Raw genomic sequence first — 26,024 nt, forward strand, 5'->3', positions numbered from 1 at the left:
TATCAGACAGGGTAAACTCCTAGAAGACTAGAAATCTGCTAGAGTGACACCCCTTTTCAAGCAAGGTGATCGAGACAACAAAAAAGGTGTAAGCAAAGTAACTGTAATACTTGCGTTCTGACTCACGTATTGTGTAGTTTGAAATGAAACTTTATGAAATGAACCATTTTCATTTTATGACTGCTAAGTGCTCTGCTGCTTCAAAACCCTCAAATGGCCCTCAAATGCCCAAAGACAGTTTCTTGATGTGTGGCTGTTCACGTTCTAATTGTTTGCAGTTTTCTTATAAATATTAAAAAGAATGGGAAGATTTTCTTTTCACAGATGAATGTACTGAGTGCTTTTTTCAGTTGCCGAATCCAAAGAATGGTGTAGTCTGAGGTTCTCAAGAGTCGAGTCCAACCAGCTTACCAGGTAAAACTAAGCGTAACATGGATCATTTGGGGTGGAATGACAGGCCGCGGCTCAAGAGCGTGACCACGAGAAAATCAGGCTGGGGGCGATAATACTCAAATCGCTGATTTGGCTCAAACCTGGCGAAAATACTAAGTATCATGACTTAATAAATGTGTTAAAATAACAGGTCAGAAATATTAAATTCCCCAGGAGATATGATCCCCCTAGGAAACCCCCATTTCCTGCCTTTTTCACAGACCGTCATAAGTCGAGTTAACGCCCGGGGTGCTTAATTACTTTTGGTACCTCTCAAGGGAGGGCGAAACAAGGCGTTTATTACGGATAGGGCGATCATTTCTCTTTTTGAGAAACAGATGAATTTGAAAAGAAACTTTGATGTTTATTTTAATGAGGATCAGAAAGACTGGAAAACGGACTTGTTGTCCTTGGATTCTTCGTTGTTGTAACGACTAGCATAGCAATTGACGCAAAATTTTAAGACAGGATCTTTCGCTTGAAGGAACTGTGCACTCGTGGCGACATGATAATTCAGAGACTGGAGCAATTAGTGGAAAAAGGACTACGTTTGACAAATGGAATGCTATCAGCAAATTCAATTAAACAGGGTGCCGGAGAAGCTTAACGAAATGGTCTGTTAATTCGCCATTCCTTAATCCAGTGCAAAATTTCTGGAACATTATTGACGAGGTTATGCACCGGAGGCTAGTCCCAAAAACAATAGGGACTTTAAAAAAGCCACGATGGCGACTGCAGAACAAAAGCGAAAGACGTACATTTCTTAGCCGTCCCCTATAGAACAAAAACGTGAAATACAATTAATAAACACTTGGTTACTTACGATTGTTTTCGTGTTCTCGAGGTAGTTATTCTTAGCTTAAAGTTAATTATGCTATGTAAAAGTACGATGAGTTCCCAAACAAAGTACAATTTTATGTATGAAAATAGTTAAGGATCGTAGAGAAAAAGGGTCAGAATAATGTCGAGAATTCCGAAGAATATCTCTCCCATCTCGGGGTCAAAGGGTAAGGGGAACGAATCACCAAAAAGAGAGTTGAAACTGCTGAGCGTATTTACCGTTTTATGTGCATCACAAAAATATAAAACAAACGAATAAACAAAACGCAAGGCGTCACATCCATGATATCCATGGGTTGTCATTTGTACATCTTCCAAAGATCTTAATGTAAGGCAGACAAAATTGTCGGCTCGAGTTTAAGATTTACGAGTTTATTGAAATATCAGGACGAACAATAAATAAAGGAGAAAACCGGAATGAGTAAAATAAAAATACAGGGAAAATAAACAATCTAAGATAAGCCTAAATGTAACAATAATTGATGTAAATGAATTTAAAAAGTGAAAGCGAGAAAATTTTCAAACCATCAAACGAAGAACACAACCAAAGGTTAACATCTGGAGTTACGTTGTAACAAAATTATGTAGCAAACGCTAGTCCAGTTTAAAATGAGAAACAACAGTAACAGCCAATAACTCTGCACAAAGTGAGACTAATGATTTAAGGAAATAGTTATACATACAATGATTGAAAAATAAATTTAAGCTGTGATATGGTGAATCACTAGGGAAACAAAAGCAAAAAGAGCAAGCTTATAATGTACAAATGCTGTTAGGCTTAAGGTCAAAATAGACTAATAATATCAGAAAGCTATTAAAATGAAAAAAATTATCTAAATAAAGCTAGAATACAAAGTCTCACAAGGACTAAATAAAGAATGCAAAACCAAAGCAATTGCCTAAGAAAAATAGGAAATTTCTGTGACACACCAAGTGTTATTAATAACTGTTAAGATAAGTTTATCTTTGGTCACTTGTCACATTACTTTTTCCCCTGTTTGGTCATTTAATTCACTAGTTGTTATTCACTCAGTTTAAGAGTCATATGTCTAACAATAATTTCTCAAAATTTCACATACAGGTTCTGCTTAACTGCTTGTTCAGAGGACTGTCAATGCTTTGTCTACAACCACAAAAGGTTGCCAAATTATGATTGATTGGAGGACTATACAAAATTTATTATTAATACTAAGGTTATGGTAGTGACAGTTGTCCCTACAACTACAGGATCTACACAAAGGTCACCTAAATAATACTCCTACACAACAGGAATCGAGGGAGAGAAATCAGGAGGACAAGTTGAACTTGGCTTATCTACCAACTGAAAGACAAACAAAAATATTCATATCAATCCATGAATGAAATTAATAAAACCAGTGATAATAAAGGCAATAATGTATCACAACCTTGCAAGAAAAATAAAGCCAATGTGGAAAGGAAAAATTTCATGATCAACATGGTTGATATTGTGGACATTGTAGAACAGGTGTCACAGAGGTTAAAAGAAATCGGCAAAAGAATGATTAGCTTGGTCCTTAAGACAGTCCTCTACACAAGCCAGAGAATCCTCACAGAGTCCTGGGTATTTAATGCCATGCATGGCTGATTTGAAAACCTGACACAACCAAGCCAGCAATTGGCTGTACAAAATTGGCTGTACAAAGGTTTATGAGTTGTGGTTACATGAGACATTGTTAAAGTAACAAAGGATTGTTTCATATTGGAAACTGAATTTGGTGAGTGTGATTGTTACTTTGCAGGGGTAATTTTCTATGTGCGTACATGATCACACAAAGCACCTATATATGACATTTAACATGGAAAGTTGCAATGATTCCAGCTTTCAATGTTAAATGTCATATATAAATGCTTTGTGTGATAATGAATTAGCCATTAAAGATGTGCATTCCTTTACTCTGTGCAAGAATGTTCATAATTGGAAAGTGTTCTGAGTGAGTACATAGGGAACAGGGAGTAAATTATATTTAGAAGGAATATAATTCATTTGATAAGCAATTAACTTCAGCAGCTGTTTGCTATTTCAAAATCAATCAGAAACCATACATGCATGAGAAATTAGAGCTTCCGTGTGAAAACAAAAGATTGATGCATGAGACTTGAGGGCTCTGTTGCATGACATTTGCAAGTCACAAATTGCATGTAAGCACTAGTGAACACAATGCCTAAAAAATGCATGAGATACAATAAAGAAAGATCTACCCTGGGAAATGGCCTTACTGTGGTGTGTGTAACTACACTTAACAAGAAAAGGTCTGCTTTTGAAAAATGACAGGGTTTCAATTGAGCCATATCTTTCAGCAATAGTTACATAAAACCTTTCTTAATACCAAATGGTAAACTAAAGAAAGATGTTGATTAGGTTAATTACCGACCACTCTTTTTTAGTGAGACTTTTTCTTCTTCTTTGGTGGAGGTTCCAGTTCAGGTTCAGGTTCTGCTTCAGGTGGAAGTTTGCGTTCCATTAAGTCTATCACTCCTGAGACAAAATTCAATGCTTTCTTGGCTTGGGCCAGGAATTCATGCATCAGCTGGGCTTCCTGAATGTTGGCTTGAACTTCTCCCCTAACAATTTTTTCCTGATCCAAAATAAAAATTACTGGGAGTAAGTTTTTCAGTGCAATGAAAACCAAATGGATTGGTCTGGGTTCCAAACTTTGCTCAGTATACTGCATTACTTTCTTGCATTGAAGTGCATCTTTTCACCCACACCTTTTCTACATACACCATAAAGTCTCTGTAGCTCAGTGGTAGAGCGTTAAAGCACGGAATCCGAAGGTCTGAGGTTCGATTTCTCACATGGAATCAGAATTGTTTCTTTATCCCACGCTCATGACAATACGAAAAACATCTTTCTCAATTTCAGATGTGCTACTGGATATTTGAAGAACTTGGTACGATAAGTATTATACAAGGGCTTTGATCGATACTGTGCCCTAGGTGGTCAATTTGTTGCACTCTAAATCAGAACCTGTGTTGAAGTATTGGCTCATTCACTGTTTACAGTCTATTGTGACTTTGGGGCAAGAAGATTTACAAATTGATTCCTTTTTACAATTAAAACCATTACTTTTCGTAGAGGAGGCCCAAAATATATAACTACATCTATCAGTTAAAATAAATAAGTAAAAGAGTAAATAAAAATAGATGAATGGGTAAAAGCGGCATTTAAAACTTGCAGGTTAAAATTAATTTAAAGTACAAATAAAAATAGGATTAACAAGTGAAAAAGTCACAAATTACTATTTTAAATCAAACAGCAAAAGTAATAAACCAACATATTGATGCAATCCAACCCTACTCTAGGAATAACTTTGCTTTGCCAATCTTACAACAACATCTTTTTTGAAAGTAAATAAACTGAGAATAAATTGAGAAAATTAAGCCTGAACGCTAAATTCAAAACATCCTGCTCCTGCGGTGATTCAAGAGTATCTTAGCTTGGATGTGCACTTGCTTTATTTGAATCTAGAAAAATAAACCTCTTAAGGAATGGCAAGTGGGAAGCGAATCGATGCACATCCACATGTTGAGAAGGCGCCAGAGTGAATAATTACTTTCTCACGAGTTTTAAAAATAATTTTAAAATGATCAGGCCAACTATATTAACAAAATAAAGTTCAATTCGTTCACAATACAGTACCTCGGTGTCGCTAAGTTCTCGCAACATGTCAGGGTTGTTTCTGTCACGTTCATCCATGAGTGAAAATTTAAAGCACAAAAATGCATGTTTTACATTTGTTTCAGCCACTTTTCAACAAACGTAGAGTCTTGGAACAATATAAAATCCAAGAGGTCGATATTTTCTGTTTCTGTCGCATGGAAACATCCTCAGAGTTGCTCAGAGTTGTCAAGTACACACAAATTATTTCGCCCATTCTTACACGCGTGCATATGCTCCAAGTCTCTCAAACAAGCACAACCCGCGCGCGACATGTCTCAGCAATGTCACGCGAAGTTTGTACTGTTTTGTCTTGTTTTGGCTTTTTAAAAAGGTTTCTTGTACCCATTTTATCACTTTGAGCGGATAACACGTTAATGAAACTGAACAGGCTAGCAGCTATCATGTTGGACCGTATATCTTTTCGTTCATTCCGACTGTCTCCCCCCTGAATTTTGCTCATTGCGAGCTAAGTACGTTTGTACATTTCAACTTAAAATGTTTCACAATTTACACATAAACATAACAAGCGCTTTTGAAACGCAAGGATAAGTGAGCACGTGGAAAAGAACTTAAAGAATGTAGAAATGCTCATCAGATTAAAAACTATAATTTGTTTTGAAGTTCGCATATCCACGTGCAGCTACGTATGTGTCAAAAGCGTTAATTTTGTTCGATAATTTTCCTCGATAATTTTCCGTGCCGCATGAGGATTCGTTCGTTTTTCGACTACAACTTTGTACTAAAGTGAAAAATCACCAAAAAAGCTCTACTACTTGAAAACAAAAAAACACGGCTGCTTACCTTACAAGACATGGAAGGTAGTGAACGAAAGCACCAAACAAAAGCGGTAGTAAATATTTTTAAGGTTCAGATGTGTCATGTGAGCGTTCGGCGCTCGGGCAAGGTCTGGGGACAAAGTAGTATTTCTAATGGCGTTTACTCGACAGTACCTTCTGTTCCATCCTATCTCCGTTAGCCAAGATAAACGTTGCAGTACTAGTTGGTAATTCATCGATCAATCTACGGTCCCAATTTAGAGCAAAGAAAACTGACAAGAGAAGCCGCCATAACCTCAAACAGCGTGAGTAGAGAATATCTCTCGAAACCTGGTGAGAAATCAAAGTGGAAAGTCATTATTGACATATCATTTCACGAATGAAGGCAACTGTGATCGTACCAAACAGTGCACTGCGAATCACGATCAGAATATTTTAAAACCGACATGACTTGACGGCCTAACGAGCAAAAAAATTGCTTAAATAGGCAAAGAGAAAGAAACTGTATATCTGCACAAATTATGACTGAAAAGCAAGCGAAATGAGCTGCATCTAGTTTTTAACGTGACTTATAACTATAGATGTTACAACGGAGGTGGTCGCGCGTTCTTCTCCTTAGTCGATCCGCGGTTGAAAGTTTGTCTTCTTCATCAAAGAGTAAGAAGACTAAGAAGAAGACGAGAAGGCTGCAAACGGATAAAGACCGGTTGCATAATACCAACTGCCTGAATATGTGAGACATCCTTTCTCTCCTCACGATCAGTAAGTCTCAAATGTTTAGCCTATCAACACATCCATCTTCGTTTCATTCAAATTTTCAAAGCCGCAGTTGGTTTAAACGTAACAGTCTAAAGCTCTCACATGTAGAACAATAGATGCCGCGGCCACGTGCTTGTGAATTCCAAAGTTCTTTATTACGTTTTCATTCTTCCTTGCTCCTCTTTTCCTATTTAATGACTTATTTCACTGGCAAGAAATCACTGAGAGCTTTTCCAATGTAGTTTGGTTATCTCCGTAGCGCATACAGCTTTCGATGAACATACGTAACCTGAGGAAGGTAACTTCAAATTCTCACTACTGCGGTTGTCAAGGGCTTTAAAAAAGCCGTTGCAACTCAGTACCAATGGTTGAGGAGTTAGAATTTCCTTCTGAGTCCTTATGGGAGGTGAAGCTTCTACTGATGTCTAAACTTACCTAAAAACATTCAACAAATCCGAACAGATAAAGAACCACTTGGCGATCTTTGAATACATGTTACTATATGATGACCTCATCTCCTGCCCCTTTGTGGAGTTTGAGCACGCGTTTGAGTAACCTTAAAGATCAGCGTGGGATGAGCCACGGTCACATGATTGTTGGCAATGTCACTCAGTTGCACTGAAGAACCATGATATTATCAAGTTCTATCGCTGAATCGTTATCAAGTTTAATTATTTTTCTTGGGGAAATATGACACTATTATCATAAGTTAATCGATCGTTGGAGTTGAATGCCAATTAAATACTTGTTTTTCTTAACCTTTTTGTGCCGAGGTGTTAGTCTAGAAACACAATGTTTTCACCAATCCAAATGCTGTAATCTGAATGGCCAAGCAACTCGCCATCAATTCCACAACAGGCAGTGAGTAGGATGCGTGGACCCACGGTTTGTGATTGGAAATAAAAACAAGCACAGAAACATGAAGCGTTCTGTCATGGTGTAAAGTTTTGAATGACTAGTAGATTTACGGTATTATTCCCTCACGATTCGGTTTGTATGGTAGTCGATTCATGTGTGATATGTATGATAGTCGATTCAGCCTTCAAATATCACGCGATAAAAATCTCGAGTTTATAATCTAATTGTTAGGCAAGAATCGAACACAGGTAGTAACGTAACAATCGATCCCACGACGAAACTGATGACGTGTGAGATACTAACCTAAAATTCAGACCCTGCAAATGTCACCGTGCGTCAAGATATCGAGTCGCCAAAAAAGTTCGGCGATCTAATCATGATTTGCGCCACATTAACTATAATGTGCACTGTTTTACCTCTCTTGTGCGTTGTATTACATGAACACTGTATTTCTCTCAGCTCATCAGAATGGAGAGATGTTTTTATGTATAATATCATAGGAGGCAGCTGAGAATGGGCGAGATACTTTTAAAATGTATTAAAGAATAGAACACTGTAAATGCGTGAGATGCTAACGTAACAATCGATTACAGGAGAAAACAGAGAATGTGCGAGATACTACTATCGTAACATTGAAATGCAACACAAAACTAAGAATGCGCGAGATGCTTACGTAACAATGGAATCCAGCACAAAAAAAGATTCCCGAGATACAACTAACATAACAGTGCAATACGACAAAAAACTAACAAAGCGCTGGATACGAACGTAAAAATCGATTTCGGGAGAAAACTGAGAATGCGCAAGATACTAACGTAACAATCGATTACTAGGGAAAACGGAGAATGGATGAGATTCAAACGGAACAATCGATTACAGGAGCAAACAGAGAATGCGCGAGATAATAACGTAACAATCAATTACGGGAGAACACAGAGAATACGCGAGATACTAACATAACAATCCATTACAGGAGAAAACAGAGAGAACACGCGAGATACAAAGTTAAACGTAACAATCCGTTACAATAGAATACATAGGATACGCGAGATACTAACCTAACAATCCATTACAGGACAAAACAGGGAATGCGCAAGATACTAACGTAACAATCCGTTACAGGAGAAAACAGTGAATGCGCAAGATACTAACGTAATAATCCATCACAGGAGAAACAGAGAGACTACACGAGAGAATTCACGAGACTCTAACGTAAAACTCCATAAAAGGAGAAAACCGAGTGCACGAGATACTTATCTAACAATCGATGACAGGAGAAAACAGAGAATATGCGAGATACTAACGTAACAATCCGTTACAAAAGAAAACAGAGAATGCGCAAGATACTAACGTAACAATCCATTACAAAAGAGAACAGAGAATGCCCGAGATACTAACGTAACAATCTGTTACAAAAGAAAAAAGAGAATGCGTAAGATACTAACGTAACAATCCATTATAGAAGACAACAGTGAATGCGCGAGATACTAACGTAACAATCCGTTACAAAAGAAAACAGAGAATGCGCAAGATACTAACGTAACAATCCATTGCAAAAGAAAACAGAGAATGCGCGAGATACTAACGTAGCAATCCGTTACAAAAGAAAACAGAGAATGCACAAGATACTAACGAAACACTCCATTACAACAGAAAAAAGAGAATGCGCGAGATACTAAAGTAACAATCCATTACAATAGAAAACAGAGAATGCGCAAGATACTAATGTAACAATCCATTACGATAGAAAACAGAGAATGTGCAAGATACTAACGTAACATTCTATTTCAGGAGACAACAGTGAATGCGCAAGATGCCAACGTTAAAATCCATTACAAAAGGAAACAGAGAATGCGCGAGATACTAATGTAACAATCCATTACAATAGAAAACAGAGAATGTGCAAGATACTAACGTAACATTCCATTACAGAAGACAAAAGTGAATGCGCAAGATGCCAACGTTAAAATCCATTACAATAGAATACAGAGAATACGTAAGATACTTACATAACAATCCATTAGAGGAGAAAACAGAGAATGCGCAAGATACTAACGTAACATTAGACAAGAATGATATTCTTTATGATTTACAATATGGCTTTCGCAATAAACATAGTACCCAGCACGCGATTCTTGATATTGTGAACACCATACATTCTAATATGGACAATAGAAAGTGCTCATGTGGAATTTTTATAGATCTTAAGAAAGCATTTGATACTGTTAACCATGAGATTCTTTTGACAAAACTTGAACACTATGGAATAAGAGGAGTTATAAATTCTTGGTTTAGATCATATCTTTCAGATCGCCGACAGTCTATTGAAATAGACAAATGCATATCTGAAACTGAAACGATCGTATGTGGAGTACCTCAAGGCTCTGTACTTGGACCCTTGTTATTTTTGTTATATATTAATGACATCCATAAATCTTCCAAGGAATTTACTTTTTATCTTTTCGCAGACGATACAAGTCTAACTTATGCAAATGACAACTTACGTACTCTTGAACTAACTGTCAATAATGAACTTGAGAAAGTAAGCGAATGGCTTAATGCTAACAAACTAACGCTCAACGTCAAAAAGTCTAATTATGTCATTTTTCGTCCCCACCAAAAAAGAATGCCTTTCATTCCTCAAATTAAGATTTTTAATCCAACTTTAAATACTAGAGTAACTCTAGAGATGAAGGACTTTGTTAAATATTTGGGTATAATGATTGATTCTGAACTATCATGGAAGCATCATATTGACTTTATCTGTCACAAAATTAGTAGATCGGTTGGAATAATTGCTAAAATGAGGCATTACAATCCACGGCGTCTTCTTTTGAATTTATATCATGCACTTATTTCTCCTTATTTAAATTATGGTATCTGTGCATGGGGCAACTGTCCACAGACCTACCTCAATAAGATACTTGTTCTGCAAAAACGTGCTCTGCGTTTGATTTATTTTTCTAAACCCAGAGACCATGCAATCCCTTTTTTTATTGAATCAAACTGCCTTCCTTTGCAGTCTTTGTTCTTTCAAAAGTTAAGCTATTTAATGTATGACGTTCATGCTAAGACAGCTCCTAAAAGTCTTCTCGATAAGTTTGCGAAAATCAATACAGAACATCATTATAATACGCGATTATATGCAAAAGAATGCTTCTCTGTCAAATTCTCTGGAACTGAAAAAATAAAAAAATCTTTTACTAGAATCGGTGTGTCTATTTGGAATTCTATTCCGCTTTCTGTTAAGACTCTCAACGTTTCTAATTTTCGTAAAAAAATTAAATTACTACTCCTTAATGTTCTAGGTAATGAAGATAATTATTTGAATGTTAAGTTTTTTATAGAATATTTTGTGAAGTTAACCTGATATATTGTATATACCTCTAGTTGTAATTTTAGTCTTTTTCAAATAACAAAATCCCTTGTACTTGAATTTATATGTAAGGTGTTTCTTTCTGTATGTTTTTGTATTTCTTCTTTTCTTTTTTCTTATGTAATTTAATAACGCCTTTAGTTAAAGTCTTGTTCTGCCTAGATTAGCATTGTAGCTATTTGCAGGACATGAAGTTTTGTAAACCTTATATTTCTTTAAATAAATACATGAAGTGGGGTAACAATCCATTATAGGAGACAACAGTGAATGCGCGAGATGCTAACGTAACAATCCGTTATAAAAGAAAACAGAGAATGCGCAAGATACTAACGTAACAATCCATTACAATAGAAAACAAAGAATGTGCAAGATACTAACGTAACATTCCATTACAGGAGAAAACAGAGAATGCGCAAGATACTAACGTAACAATCCGTCATAAAAGGAAACAGAGAATGCGCAAGATACTAACGTAACAATCCATTACAATAGAAAACAGAGAATGCGCAAGATACTGACGTAACAATCCATTATAGGAGACAACAGAGAATGCGCAAGATACTAACGTAACAATCCGTTACAGCAGAAAACAGGGAATGCGCAAGATAATAACGTAACAATCCATTACAGGAGAAAACAGGGAATGCGCGAGATATTAACGTAACAGTCCGTTACAGGAGAAAACAGTGAATGCGCGAAATACTGACGTAACAATCCATTACAACAGAATACAGAAAGAATACGCAAGATACTAACGTAACAATCCATTACAACAGAATACAGAGAGAATACGCGAGATAGTTACGTAACAATCCATTACAACAGAATACAGAGAGAATACGCAAGATACTAACGTAACAATCCATTACAATAGAATACAGAGAGAATACGCAAGATACTAACGTAGCAATCCAATTACAGACATAACTGAAAATATAATGCAAACTTGCAGGGTTGCACGTAGATCACTCAAGAATATGGTTTTCTTTATGATTTATGGGGCTTTTAACTCGTTCCAGTCTCCCCTTGGAAATGGGAAAAAACAGCATATGTTTTTCCAGTTTTCCTAGAGTTTCGCTTGAACAAGCATCGGTACCCCACAACTCTTTGAAGAGAATAAATACGAAAATTCTCAGTGTTGCAAATGTGGAAAAATATAAACAGAATATATTGTTTCTTCAAGTATAGGAACCATAGCAACAACAAAGGCACACAAAAAAGTCTTTTATCAAAAGTGTTTTTGCTGAAAATCATAGGGAAAACTATTTTCAGTATTCAGAACTCTTTAGGTTATCTTCCTTTTCAACGTGGTTAGAGTCACGAGGAAGAAGGGAAGAGCACCGGGGAACTTTGAGTTATATACTGGCGCAAAGAAGGAGCGCAAGGAATGGTGGTAAAAAAACAGAGGATGCGCGAAATACTAACGTATCAATCCATTACAGGAGAAAACAGTAAATGCGCAAGATATTAACGTAACAATCAATTACAGGAGAGAACAGAGAATGCGCGAGATACTGACGTAACAATCTATTACAATAGAAAACAGAGAATGTGCGAGATACGAACGTAACAATCCATAACAGGAGAAAGCAGAGAATGCACAAGATACTAACGTAACAACCCATTACAATAGAAAACAGAGAATGTGCAAGATACCAACGTAACAATCCATTACACAGAGAATGCGCGGGATACTAACGTAACAATCCATTACTGGAGGAAACAGAGAATGCGCGAGATACTAACGTAACAATCCATTACAGGAGACAACAGAGAATGCGCGAGATACTAACGTAACAATTCATAACAGGAGACAACAGTGAATGCGCAAGATGCTAACGTAACAATAGAAAACAGAGAATGTGCAAGATACTTACGTAACAATCCATTACAACAGAAAACAGAGAATGCGCAAGAAACTAACGTAACAATCCATTACAATAGAAAACAGAGAATGTGCAAGATACTAACGTAACAATCCATTACAATAGAATACAGAAAATACGCGAGACACTAACCTAACAATCCATTACAATAGAAAACAAAGAATGTGCAAGATACTGACGTAACAATCCATTACAATAGAAAACAGAGAATGTGCAAGATACTAACGTAACAATCCATTACAACAGAAAACAGAGAATGCGCAAGATAGTAACGTAACAATCCATTACAATAGAATACAGAAAATACGCGAGACACTAACCTAACAATCCATTACAGGAGAAAACAGAGAATGCGCAGGATACTAACATAACAATTCATTACAATAGAATACAGAGAATACGCGAGATACTAAGTTAAACGTAACAATCAGTTACAGTAGAAAACAGAGAATGCGCGAGATACTTACGCAACTATTCATAACAGAAGAAAACAGATAATGCGCGAGACACTAACGTAACAATCGATTATAGGAGAAAACAGAGAATGTGCGAGACACTAACGTAACAATCGATCACAGGAGAAAACAGAGAATGCGCGAGATACTTACGCAACAATTCATTACAAAAGAAAATAGATAATGCGCGAGATACCAACGTTGCAATCAATTACAGGAGAAAACTAAGAATCTCGGAGATACTAACGTAAAAATCGATTACAGAAGAAAACAGAGAATGCACGAGATACCAACGTAACTATCCACTACGGGAGAAAACAGAGAGTGCATAAGACACGAACGTAATAATCCATTACAGGAGAAAGCTTAGAGTGCGCGTGATACAAACGTCACATTCGATTACAGGAGAAAACAGTGCATGTGCGAGATACTAACGTGACAACCCATTAAAGGAGAATACAGAGAATTCGCGCGATTCTGACGTAACAATCAATTGCAGGAGAAAACAGAGAATGCGCGAGATACAAACGTAACAATCGATTACAGGAGAAAACAGAGAATGCGTGAGATACTAACGTAATAGTCCATTACAGGAGAAAAAAGAGAATACGCGAGATACTAACGTAACAATCAATTACGGGAAAAAAACAGAGAATGCGCGAGATACCAACGTAACAATCCACTACAGGAGAAAAGAGAGAACGCACAAGACACGAACGGGATAATCCATTACAGGAGAAAGCTTGGATTGCGCGTGATACTAACGTCACAATCGATTACAGGAGAAAACAGTGCATGTGCGAGATACTAACGTGACAATCCATTAAAGGAGAATACAGAGAATGCGCGAGATTTTAACGTAAAAATCGATTGCAGGAGAAAACAGAGAATGTGCGAGATACAAACGTAACAATCGATTACAGGAGAAAACAGGAGAATGTGCGAGAAACTGACGTAATAATAGATTATGTTAGAAAACAGATGTGCGAGATGCTAACGTAACAATCCATCACAGGAGAAAGCAGAGAATACGCGAGATACTAACGTAATAATCCATTACAGGAGAAAACAGAGAATGTGCGAGATACTAACTTAATAATCCATTACAGGAGAAAACAGAGAGTACGCAAGATGCTAACGTAACAATCGATTACAGGAAAAAAACAACGAATGCACTAGATACTAAAGTAACAATCGATTACAGGAAAAAAACAAAGAATGTGCGAGATACTAACGTAACAATCGATGACAGGAAAAAAAACGAAGAAGTTACGTGCCTAAATAAAGTACTGTTTTTATTGTATTGTTGATTGTTGTTATATGTGTGAGATACAAAGGTAACAATTGATTAGAAGGGAATAACGAGAATACGCGAGATGCTAACTTAACAACAGAAAGCAGGAGAAAAATGAGAACGCACGAGATAAGGTAACAATTTACTACAGAAAAAACTGAGAATGTGCGCGATACTGACCTAACAATTTAATAAAAAAGAAAACTGTGAATGTGCGCGATAATGACGTGACAATTTAACACAGAAAAAAAAAACTGAGAATGTGCGCGATACTGACGTAGCAATGAGAATACAAAAGAAAACTGATAATGTGTGCGAGACACTAACGAAATGATTTAATACAAAAATAAATTGAGAATGTAAGAGATAGTGACCTGACAGTTGCTTACATGAAGAATCTTTCAAACATTAATTATAAGTGTTTCAAAGTTGTTGCAAGAGTATCAATTTATCTGTCAATTTCTCGTTTTCGCAGATATTTTTTTCCTCGGATGTCATTTATCGATAAAAATCAAGTTGAATTTTTATTCAAAATATTATCATTACATGTTTAAGAACTCAAAAGGAAATGCCTTTCCACGTCCCTGCAGTCTTTCCAACGGTATGCATTAGAGCGACTCGGTCGAGAACCGCCGTTGAACACAGTTTCGTTCCCAGGGGCCTCTCGGTTTTAAAAATGGCTGTATTTTTGAAAGCCAAGAAGCACCTGGGATCAAGATGTTGTTGCACGTGAGGGATAAGTTGTCGGAAAACTTTTAAAGTTATTCCTCGTTTTTCCAGGGCATGCTCTATATTTCTGGCGCTTTAAAGATCTTTATAAAGGTATGTAAGCAAAATTATTTCAAGGGCTTGTTTATGTAATATATCAAGAAAATGCGAATGAGCTGGCAGATTACATGTAAGATTTTGCTTAGAGATGTACAAATTTGTAGACATTTCTATTTTATATTCAAATTACACTCAATAATTTTAAAAAATGCTACCAATTATGCTTCAAAGCTAGGCCAAAGGTTTAGTTTTTTCCCTTTTTGTAATTTAGTGGACTGGGTTGGTGATTATAGATTGTATTTAAATTATTGCAAATGGCAGCAATGGTTGTTTAACCCTTCAAACCCTGAGAGTGACCAGCATCAAAATTTCTTTCTTCAGTAATATGGCCAAGTCATTCGTTAAGATCATGAGAATTAAAGAAATGATCGCCACCCAAAGAAACTTTGATTAAACAAATTCTCCACGTCAGTACCAAAGGAAACATACAGAGAAGAGTATAGAGAATATGGATGCTGATGTTAGGGTGTAAAGGGTTAATGCATGATTATAATTGGTAGATTATAGATTGTTCCAAGTGCATTGTAGAGGTTTGAAGCTATATTTTTTTTTACTTAAAAAATTTGAGGTCTATACAAAAATATCTTGTCTAACATGAACTTATGGAAATAATAAGATTAAATAGTTCGATTTTTAGGTAGAAGAAGACTTAAAATTAATGTATTTTTGTGAAATTATCTAGAATTTCTAAATATTCTTGTTCCTTTGAAGTTTGTTCCAGTTTTTTTATTTATCACAGACAGTCTTATTATAGAATACATTGATCATTTGGATGTGATCTCAGATGATTATAGTGTTAATAAAACTTAACAGTGTTTTTGTAATTGGACAGAGAGGTTTTTCTTGCTGGGAATTAATTTTTGAAATTTTCAAGAAGTCACATGCAGTTAGTGTTAGGGTTCATCTACAGTGAAGTAAATTTTTTTCAGGAAAAATTTTTGCGGGGGGTTTTGTTTTGTTTTTTTTAAGAACTTTTTTTGTGTATCATGGAAGAAACTGCAAAATTAAGAACCCACAAAAATTTTGTGCCACATGGGTAAGCTGTTTTAGCATGTAATATAATGCTGTTGCAAAAAAACTTTTGCAAGGATAAATTTTTGGAATCTAGCCACACAATATATTCTGAAATTTTGAAAATATCTTTAACTTGGTGTCAATCTTTGTATTGATCTGTTTCTCTGAAGGAATAGCTAACTTCTTCAGTCTTTCTTATTAAAGTTTAGATGTACCATTCATCCAAGGGAGTGTTCCTTCTCTTGATCTATTTACTGAGTAATAACATGATAACAATGAGCTTACAATCACTGGAAATGCTGCTGTTTTTTTCCTATAAGTATGTATATTGAGATGTTTGTATTGCACCAAATTTGCATTAATTTCATGTCTGTAAACCTACCTTTTAGAACATTTGCGTTAATTTTGTTCTGAGATTGACACATCAAGTTGCCCAGTGTGGCACTGTTGGAGGAGATAAAGAGTAATCCATAGAGCTTGGGTGATTTGAAGGATTGGTAAATCTCTAAGATCATATGTCTTCACATTCCTTTCAACCTTGTCATTGGTGTTAGAATAATAAAGGACCTCAGTCTTAGGACTTTCAACTTTAATTCACTTTCACTAACAAAGTACAAGGAGGGACCTCACCTTGGGTTCATTTTTTCAACTAGCTCTATTATAATGGATTTAAATCAAGGTGCATTGTCAAGGTATTTCGAATCGTGTTTTTTCTGGGCTCAAAGTGTCTTCAATTTGTATCAAACTACAGAATTTCCCTTGAGTAAATTTAGATAGACACCAAACATATTAAAAAAAATTTTACAAATGAATATAAGCTTAATAGGGACAAAAATCACAAAGGATGGAGAAACCAAGAAAAGGTTTCCAATGGTGGGATAAATTTTTCAAGAAATGGTAACTGTGACTTAATTAGCACCCCTTTTAAAAGATAGTGTGGATATCTTGGGAAATATAGTGTTTTTTCCCATTAATTTTAAGAATACTGCACACAACATTACTAAAATATTTCATTGCCACCAATGTTGTGGTTTTTAATGTTTTTGGAAAAGAGATTGATGGGGTTTATGATTTTATTTGAGATAGCAGCGATCTGTTGCCACCAAACATTTGCTTTTGATGAATAAGCTACTTTTGGGAGGATCTGACTTTTCATCTCCTTTAATGTGGTTAAGAGACAATCAGTCCAACCAAGATACACTTGTATGCTCCGTTATGAAGATAAAGAAAAATTTATTGAACACAGCAGATAGTTACCACAGTACAGGGAAGCATTATCCTTTCAATATTGAGTATTTTGTAATTTACTTTTTGGTTAAGAATATATGAAAGTCACTACTGCCTAAGTAGTGCACATTACTGCGAGGATCACTTTCATTCATGTCTTAATCCGCAGTTCAAATATATGACTTTCTATATTCTTAACCATTTATTCATCACTTCACTGGTTTATTTAGAACCAACTTCATGACCAGCTCCCAGTTGGCTTGTTAGCTCAGTTGGTAGAGTGCTGCACCAGTATCGCAGAGGTCATGGGTTCAAACCCCGTACAGGCCTGAATTTTTTTCAGGCCTTATTTTCACTACTGCCTAAGTAGTGCACATTACTGCGTGGATCACTTTCATTCGCATTCACAAATTTACTTTTTGTTTACACAATCATTTTTTGTTATCCAGGTTCACCAGAATGCTGATCAGAAAGAATGGTATTGCTGACTTACAAGTTACAGTGGTGTTAACTTTCAACATCCAAAACAAACTTGGTAAGTTTGATAGTTAAATTGAGCCACAAGATTTCCTGAGTTTCTCAAATATCAGGGAACTTAGAATTCATGGAACCAGAGCAACAAAACAAGAATATAGCTTCAAAACGAATTAAGGACACTATACATCAGAATTATTTTTTGGGAAAATTTTCTAGTTTGGGTTTTTTTTTAATGTGAAGAAAACAAACAAAATGTGAGAGCTAGCTTTTAATTTTCATGGAGCTTTTTTATCCTGTTCAGAATTTTCCAAATATTTTAAGTAAATACATGGAAAAATTACTCATGGATCATTTGGTTTTTGTGTGTATAAGGCCACATGGAATGTAGTTCAGTCTATTTTCTCAATTTTGTGTCCTTTTCAAAGAGATCTATTAAATGTAAAACTTCAAATATGTTGCACCGTTGTGTGCATCTACATAAATGTTCAGTGCCATGTAAGTCTTGTTATAAAAGTTGGACATACTGGTATTATTCCTCTTTCAGGTAACAAGAAGGTTGTAAGTTGAGAAAGAATGTTACAGAAGAAAAGTCTGGTAAGTGTAGTTACATGTAAAGTCAAATGAAAACTTGTGTAACAACCTCTTAACCCTTAAACTCCCAAGATCTGGTTGTTAACTCTCCCCTCTAGCTGTCACACATTCCATTGAAACTTAAATTAGAGAATTTGGTGAGAGATCAAGATACTCTTGTTACCTGTTTCTACTGGATAATGTAAGGATATTTAAGGAGAATCATTCCCACTCCTGACCCTTCCAACATCATGCAGTCCTTAAAGGAGACGTTTACTCAAGAGATCATTTAATTTTATTTCTCCCATCAAAAAGTATTTAATATTTAAATGGGACATAGTGAATTTTCACCTTTGAAAGAACTTCATAGAGTGGCAAAAATTCACCTACCATGCAGTCATTTTGAATCTTGTTCATGTAGGTACCTCTTTCCAGTGACATAAGAGTCTTGTATCACTTGTTTCTATTGCATAACTGACTGTTTCAACAATAACAAGTAAAGCCAGCTATGCTGTGAAGAAAAAAAGCACCTGATAACTGTCAGATACTTTTGTCCCTTTAATTTGAAGCTCACCTGGCCTAAGTCAAGTAGCATCAAGGATATTTTTTTTTTGCACTCTTGGAAAAATAAATTGTGTGATCAATAGTCTGCCATGCTTTTGCATATCTTTTGACAGAGAAACCTGTGTACAAGGGCCCAGACCCTCCTTCAAACAGATTTAACATCAGACCAGGATACTGCTAGGATGGCATGAACTGCTCCAATGGCTTTGAGAACAAATGATTTGCCATGTTAGCAAACAAAGCTGTTGTGTAGACAAATGCATACAAATGGAGCAATGAAGGCATATGATTAGGACAGGATATCAGTTGAAACAAGGGACTATTTTTTGGGTGCAGAATGTACTTTCAAGATGGTTGAGTGGATGTCAAATGTTCAGCTGTCATGTACATGTTTGATGTAAATGAAGATAAAATCTTAGTGTAACACAAACCCAGGAAAGGATTAATTCATATTTTAACCTCTCCTATACCATTCTTGTGAAACTCCTATAAGAACAAAGTTCATTAATGCACAGACACCTTGAAGAGCAATCCTACTTTACTTCACTATGTAAAGATATGAGCTTTCTGCCACAAGACAGATTATTCAATTCACCAGGCAACAAAATGTGTTACAAATGAAACCAAACCAACCAAACTGTCTTCCACTGAAATTGTTTGGTGAGGAATGGCAGGAAACATTTTTTGTAACTCTGTAAAATTTGTAACATAAAGTAACATATGTGGAAATTAAAAAATATCAGATTGTTAAAAATTGCAACACCAGGAAAGTAAAATGTAAAATTTGCCAGATTAACAAAATTTTAAAATGTCTACACTTGAGCCAGCAAATACTACTAAAAAGCACTCTGACATTTAACTTACAGTTCACGAGACTGAAAAAAAATTACTTTTTAGCTCAGCCAAAGTTATAGAAAAACAGTACAGAAAAATCATAGCCTTTAGCAGCAAATACTACTAAAAAGCACTTTTGCATCTAACTCACAGTAAATGATACTGAAAAAACATTACTTTTTAGCTAAGCCATGATTGATAGAAAAATCAGTGCAGAAAACTCACAGCCTCTAGCTCGTCATAAGCACATTCTTCTATCAAGTCAAGGCAGAAAATAAAACTAAAAAGCACTTTGGCTTTTAAGTTACAGTTAGTAAGACTGAAAAAAAATTTTAGCCAAGCCATAATATAAATAGAAAACTTAGTACAGAAATGTCACTGCCTATAGCTGGTCACAAGTGCTTTCTGTAAAATTATGGAGGCAAATACTAATCAAGGCACTTTGGCACTATAACTTGCAATTCAAATTCTAATAAAGCATTTTGAACAACTAACTAATAACACTTAGTAAATATTTCTTGCAATGAAGCTATCTATGATGCTCTTCGTATAGACCTGAAGAAAATAAAAAGGAAACAATATCAGTTGAGCTTGGATAAAACCCAATGAACAGGATTACCTCCTTGAGTGCCCACCCACTAGGCAAGCACCCCTCTAGAACAAGCAACTCTCCCCACTACTTCCTCACTTTCTTAAATAGTAGGGATACAAGAAAACCTGTTTCTATCACCAAATTATCTACAATGGAATCAGTACTGGAGGGTAGTTTTTTTACTAGACCACTTATTTCTATCTCTATGTGCTTGCAGAGTTCCTTTATGCGCATTAACTATTCTTTTAATGTTTTTTCTATTACTGTGCTAAATTAATAGGCACCCTCCTCAATTAAGCGCCCACTTTCCAATAAGTGTCCCTCTTTTTAGCTGAAATTTTAAACAAGCACCTGGGTGCTTAATCAAGGAATTTGTATTTTATTTCAGAAAGACATATTTCTATTATTTTGAAAACCCATGGACCTGCTTCTCACACATTTATTTGGGTATTAAGATTGCTTTCATATTCAAAATTTTATTGTCACAAATGCAGTTTTTCTCTGTGTTCTTGTGGTTTAACTCCCCAATCTAACATGTTTGGGCTTCGTTCTTACTGTAGGAATACCTTCATGAGTTTAAACAAATTATTTACTCAAAGCCATTATTTCTGGAGGATCCATGTGTAATTAAAAACATGCACACACTTTCAAATATCTCTAGTTAAGAATGCAGTACTTGTAATACAGTTACAAGCAACAACCATAAACAAAATCTTCTCTGAATCAATTTTCCAATGAGACTTGGAGCTAAATCAGACACCACAACTAAGAGAGGTTGTGTGACATTTTGAAATCACAAATTGTATGCAAGTGCTGGTGAATACAATGCACAAAGTGGGCAAGAGATATGACAAAGGGCAATCTACCATGGGAAATGCCCTTACTGTGGTGTATGTTACTGCACTTGTTGAGAGGAAGATGTGCTTTTGAAAATGGCTGGGTCTTAAGTGAACCACATCTATTGACAATGGTAACCTAGAACCTGTCTTATTGCAAATAGTGAATAAAGTAAGGTGTTGATTAGGTCAGTTTCTCACCTTGTTCTTAGGATTAAGGATCTGGTTCAGGTGGAATTATCTGTCCCATGATATTGAGGGCTTCAGAAATTAGCTGCAATCCACTCCTACATAGGTTTAAGGCTTGCTGTAGCTGAGCAAGCCTTGCCTCATTATTGTCTGGGATAATTACCCCTCGGACAGTTGCTTGCTGTTCAAAAATGAAAAAAATTAAAATAATTAAAAATTATGAGAAAATTGTGTCTCAGTGCAATGAAAACCAAATGGATTGTTCTAGGTACTAAACTTTGCACAATTTTTGTGTTATTTTCTTGCACTGTAATGCATCTTTCCACTCAAAATTTTATAAGTAATGCTGGAAATTTGTAGAACTTAGGCAAGAAGATAGATGGATTGATTTCTTCATTTTGGGAAAATGACTCCTCATAAATCAAAAAGAAAACTTTTATCATTGGAGGCCCAAAATGACACAAAGAATCAATAAAAATTAATGGATGGGTAAAATCACCAAAGAAAACTTGCAGGTTAATATCAATCTTAAGTACAAATAAGAATAGGATTAAAAATTAGAATGGTCACAAATTACTATTCTAAATCAAACAGCAACAGACAAGTTAAGCAACACATCCGTTTCCCTAGTGCACAACATTCTAAACACCACAACAGAGAGAGGCTTGTTTTGGGACCAGACAGTTTATTAAATGTATATATCCTATGTAAATAACGCACTAGACTATTACATAACAAAGATATTGGACAAATACACTAAACCAACAGTCCTGTATTTCGGAATAAATTACAAACACGAATGAGATTAAGATACAATCAAAACTGTCGATGGTGTAGGTGGGAGCAAAACTAAAACTTTCTTAATGCTAGAAATAAACGTGTTGCTTGCTTGCTTGCTTGCTTGCTTGCTTGAAAGATTACTTATAACACGTGCACATATACCTAAGCAGTAATACTAAAGTAATTTTGCAATTAAAACGCATTAGCGTGGTGAATAGCCATTGGCTCTACCCAAGTCTTATGACTTATATGCTGAACAAATTGCTCAATCTTACAGAAAAGGGAAAATATTAACTTGCACCCTGCCTGTACCCAGTCCGGCCTCTCAGTTATCGATGTCTAGATTCATAGTAATAGAGATTAATATTCACAATAATAAATGTAATTTGAATGCAACCACTATGGTTTCTGATAAAGAAAAACTTTCTACTACTAACATCCATCATATTTCTACAACATCAACGCGTTCACAGATTGTACCTTGTCATCAGTATGCTCTTGCAGAGTTTTCCCTGGACGATCCATCTAAGCTTATGTCAATCTAAAACAAAAGAAAAAGATTAAATACAATGGTTTTGGAAAACCAAAAACTCCATAGCCTATATTCCTTTTATGATGAAAAATTCTACACCTTAAAGTTCTAATTCATGGTTGTTTCAAATACATTATTCGGTCTCATCGTTTACACGCTTTAAGTCTTTCAGGGTGATTACCCTGGTAGCACAGCGCTCATCTTGTACTGCGCACAACATTAGCCAGAGTCGCAAATTCCTGGACATGCAGTTTTTTTGCCTTTATTTGTCTGAGTCAATTGACGCACTTAACAGGTAGGATGCCCTTTGGCTTTTCAATGATCAGTACTTTTCATTTTAAACGTTATTACACAAATTGTTCTCCGTGAAGAGAAAAATCTAAAAGCAAACAGATTTGCATGAGAAAAAAAAAGAAAAAAAACTATCGCAAAGCTTGCACACAAAAGTGTATTACATCCATCTTGCTACAAACTTAAAAATAGCTATCAGGTGTTTTTTTTTTCCAACTTTTTCTTTGATAAACCTTGCTTCCGGCGACCACAAAATTCACCTTGAACCACCACCACTAAAACCACCACCCAACCTACCTCTTAGCATTAGCGATTAGGGTAAACTATTTTTTTAATTGTTGTTCTTAAGCAGCGATTGAAGGAGAACTTTCAAGTAAAGATTTTAAAAAAATCTTTCGACAACTTTCCGTTTTCCCTCAAGATTGCGCCAGGTCCTTCAAAATCGACCGTACACTACGTCCTTCGTCTTTAACCTCCTCCGTGAAACCTCCTCCTCCATGAAAAAATTGCACGTGCACTCCAACAACGAATAATCACAAACCAAACCAAAGTGAAACGCACTGAGGGAGGAACTTTTGAAATAAATTGTTTAAGTTTACCTGTATTTGAGATCGTAGAGTCGGCGTAGACAGATAATCAAGGAAAGCAGTTGTGCCGTAACCTCTCAAAGTGGGGAGAACACAATTTTTCTTTCCAGTATCTCTCCGTCACTTGTTATGAGGCTAGGCTACAAAGCTCCGGAGAAAGCGTCTAATATGCTAAATAGGGCCTTCATCACGAAGACAACATCGGGTGAGCTCGGATTTCGTAATCGGAAATCTACCCGAGATGACCTCCTTCTGACGGATGTCGGAGTAAGCGTAGGCGTTGTAGTCCCTGATAGTTATGACGTCATTTCGTTGCACAGGCCATTTTCTTCGTTCTTGTGATGTTCTTCTTTTGTTTTAGTAGTTCTTCGTTGTAGTTTTTTTTTAATCTGAAGATATCTGCCATCCTCATGCTTAACTTTTCATTAATTGTGCTGATTTATCGACCAATGCTCGTCTCAAATTCTGTTCAATCTAACATTGCTAGCGGTATATAGTAGCCATGATCCTCGAGCAGCGCGACTATCTCTCTCAAATCCTTTGATAAAGCAAAATGGAAGGAATCATTGGCATCTAGTATACTAAAGAAAGATAACTCTGATCGCATCAATCATTTCACTAAGAATCATTATTAGAATATTTTCATTCCCCACACGAGGTTAGGCCTCTGTAAGCAAAACGTTTCGGGAGAAAATTGAAACTAAACAAATTTGCCTTGATTATCTCAAAAGATAGCGAAAAACGAAGTCTCTAGTTCCCAGCATCATCTATACTCAAGAGATGTTTCAGTGTAAGTGGTAAAATATTCTAATCTAGATCCGTGGTTGTTCCTCTAGAAGTAAGAGTGCCTGTCATGCTACACAGATATTTTAAACAATACTTACTCAAGATAAGCAAGTCTAGAAAATTGAGTCTATGAAAACAGCGATACTTACTATTTTCAAACTATCAAAGCTGCGTTCTTGAAAACGTTGTCTCGATCTCAAAGCTAGACATGTTGTGACCCGCGTGTTTTTACCGTGGTGCGACAACTAATTTTCTCAATTTACTTCAGTTGTGGTTACTCATTAGGAAGGGAAGCCTCTAGTACTTATTAGGAAGGGAAGCCTCTAAGGATACTAATACTTACTTGTAATGATGAAAAGATAAAATGAATAGCACATTCCTTGAGACATCCTGGGTGTGATGATGCTATATGTATACCCTCTGGTGAGGGAGTTACTACTTAGGATCTCTTTCTGAAGTGAGGATGCTCTATCGAAGGCGTTCGTCAAGGGTCGAACACACAAGTTTATAGTACAGCGGTTAAATTTAAAATACGTCATATAAGCTTCAGCACTTGTTCCCCACGAAAAATTAAAAAAATAATTGTTCAAGATCGATCTGAACAAAGGAGCTTTGAGGTCCTGCGGCAGTTTCTTGATTTTGTTTGAGTATTTTGTGGTTGTCATAAAATAACCACTGAGATATATTTCTTTTGAACAATTTTCATAGGATTTTTACCCGTAAGATAAATGCGAGTACAAATTTTTTTTTTATAACAGGCACATAAAATGGCATTACACCGTTACTATTTTCTTCCAGTATCAATCATTAGGAGAAGAAAAATTACTACATGCGTGATCGCGTAGATTATAGTTATTCCCAAAATCCTAGATTCATGAAAACAAGCCATCAAACTATAATTCTCTGTTTTTGTTTACTCACATGTGGCTCACAGATAAAGATATCCAAAACTAATAAAAATGTTTTCAGTATGTTTGAGCTATTTACTAGGTTATCAATGCGCTAATAATCCTAACAGTAACGTTTGAATTTTAGACGGTAATTTCGTCTCTTAAAAAGTAAATTATGAGAGAGATTCTCCTTGCGGCGTTGAGTCCGTTGAGAGAAGTTCAATGTTTTTTACTTACGTAATACGAAAAAATTTGTCAATACTAAAACTTCAGATAATTCGTGAAATGACGAACGGAATTTCAGGAATTGTACACACCCTACGTTTATGGGGAATTCTGAAGTAAATGGATGTAAATGACCTTACCGATTTTGTTTCCTCAGTATGCGAAAAGCTCAATGGATTTTCCACTAAAATACCTAGAAAAATTAAAACAGTTTCGCGGGTTATGCAAAAATCGAAAACTACTGGTACTTTTCATTACATTTCAAACTCTGTTTTCAAAAGGAAGTCTCACCTTTGTTGGTCCGTAGAGGCAATGCCGAGTTTCATCGCTTACGATGGTAAACGGTTTGCCAAAAAATTGGATCGGTACATTACCACCATTGTGTTCAAGGACGAGAGATGCTGCAAATGCATAATTTGAAAAAGTATTTAGGTATACTAGATT

The 26,024-nt window shown here is 35.9% G+C and overlaps 3 long non-coding RNA genes across 4 annotated transcripts; 1 reads left to right on the forward strand and 2 right to left on the reverse strand.

Moving 5' to 3' along the window:
- Positions 1-1,623: 1,623 nt before the first annotated feature.
- On the reverse strand, positions 1,624-7,019 carry LOC113676431 (uncharacterized). Its single transcript, XR_016189230.1, has 4 exons — positions 6,925-7,019; positions 5,905-6,060; positions 3,666-3,869; positions 1,624-2,593 (listed from the first exon to the last, which is right to left on the reverse strand). It is a non-coding gene; the product is annotated as an uncharacterized LOC113676431 (long non-coding RNA).
- Positions 7,020-15,044: 8,025 nt separating this feature from the next.
- LOC149041627 (uncharacterized) lies at positions 15,045-19,797 on the forward strand. Its single transcript, XR_016189233.1, has 4 exons — positions 15,045-15,180; positions 17,877-17,962; positions 18,449-18,498; positions 19,152-19,797. It is a non-coding gene; the product is annotated as an uncharacterized LOC149041627 (long non-coding RNA).
- Positions 19,559-24,977, reverse strand: LOC113676209 (uncharacterized). Of its 2 annotated transcripts, none has more exons than XR_016189231.1 (5): positions 24,809-24,977; positions 23,692-24,217; positions 22,750-22,810; positions 21,502-21,670; positions 19,559-20,427 (listed from the first exon to the last, which is right to left on the reverse strand). It is a non-coding gene; the product is annotated as an uncharacterized LOC113676209 (long non-coding RNA). The 2 variants fall into 2 exon arrangements; XR_016189232.1 differs by having other exon boundaries at positions 23,692-24,260.
- Between the last annotated feature and the right edge of the window lie 1,047 nt (positions 24,978-26,024).

Source organism: Pocillopora damicornis, chromosome 8 (genome assembly GCF_964200805.1).
Source record: "Pocillopora damicornis chromosome 8, jaPocDami1.2, whole genome shotgun sequence".
NCBI classification, from domain to species: domain Eukaryota; kingdom Metazoa; phylum Cnidaria; class Anthozoa; order Scleractinia; family Pocilloporidae; genus Pocillopora; species Pocillopora damicornis.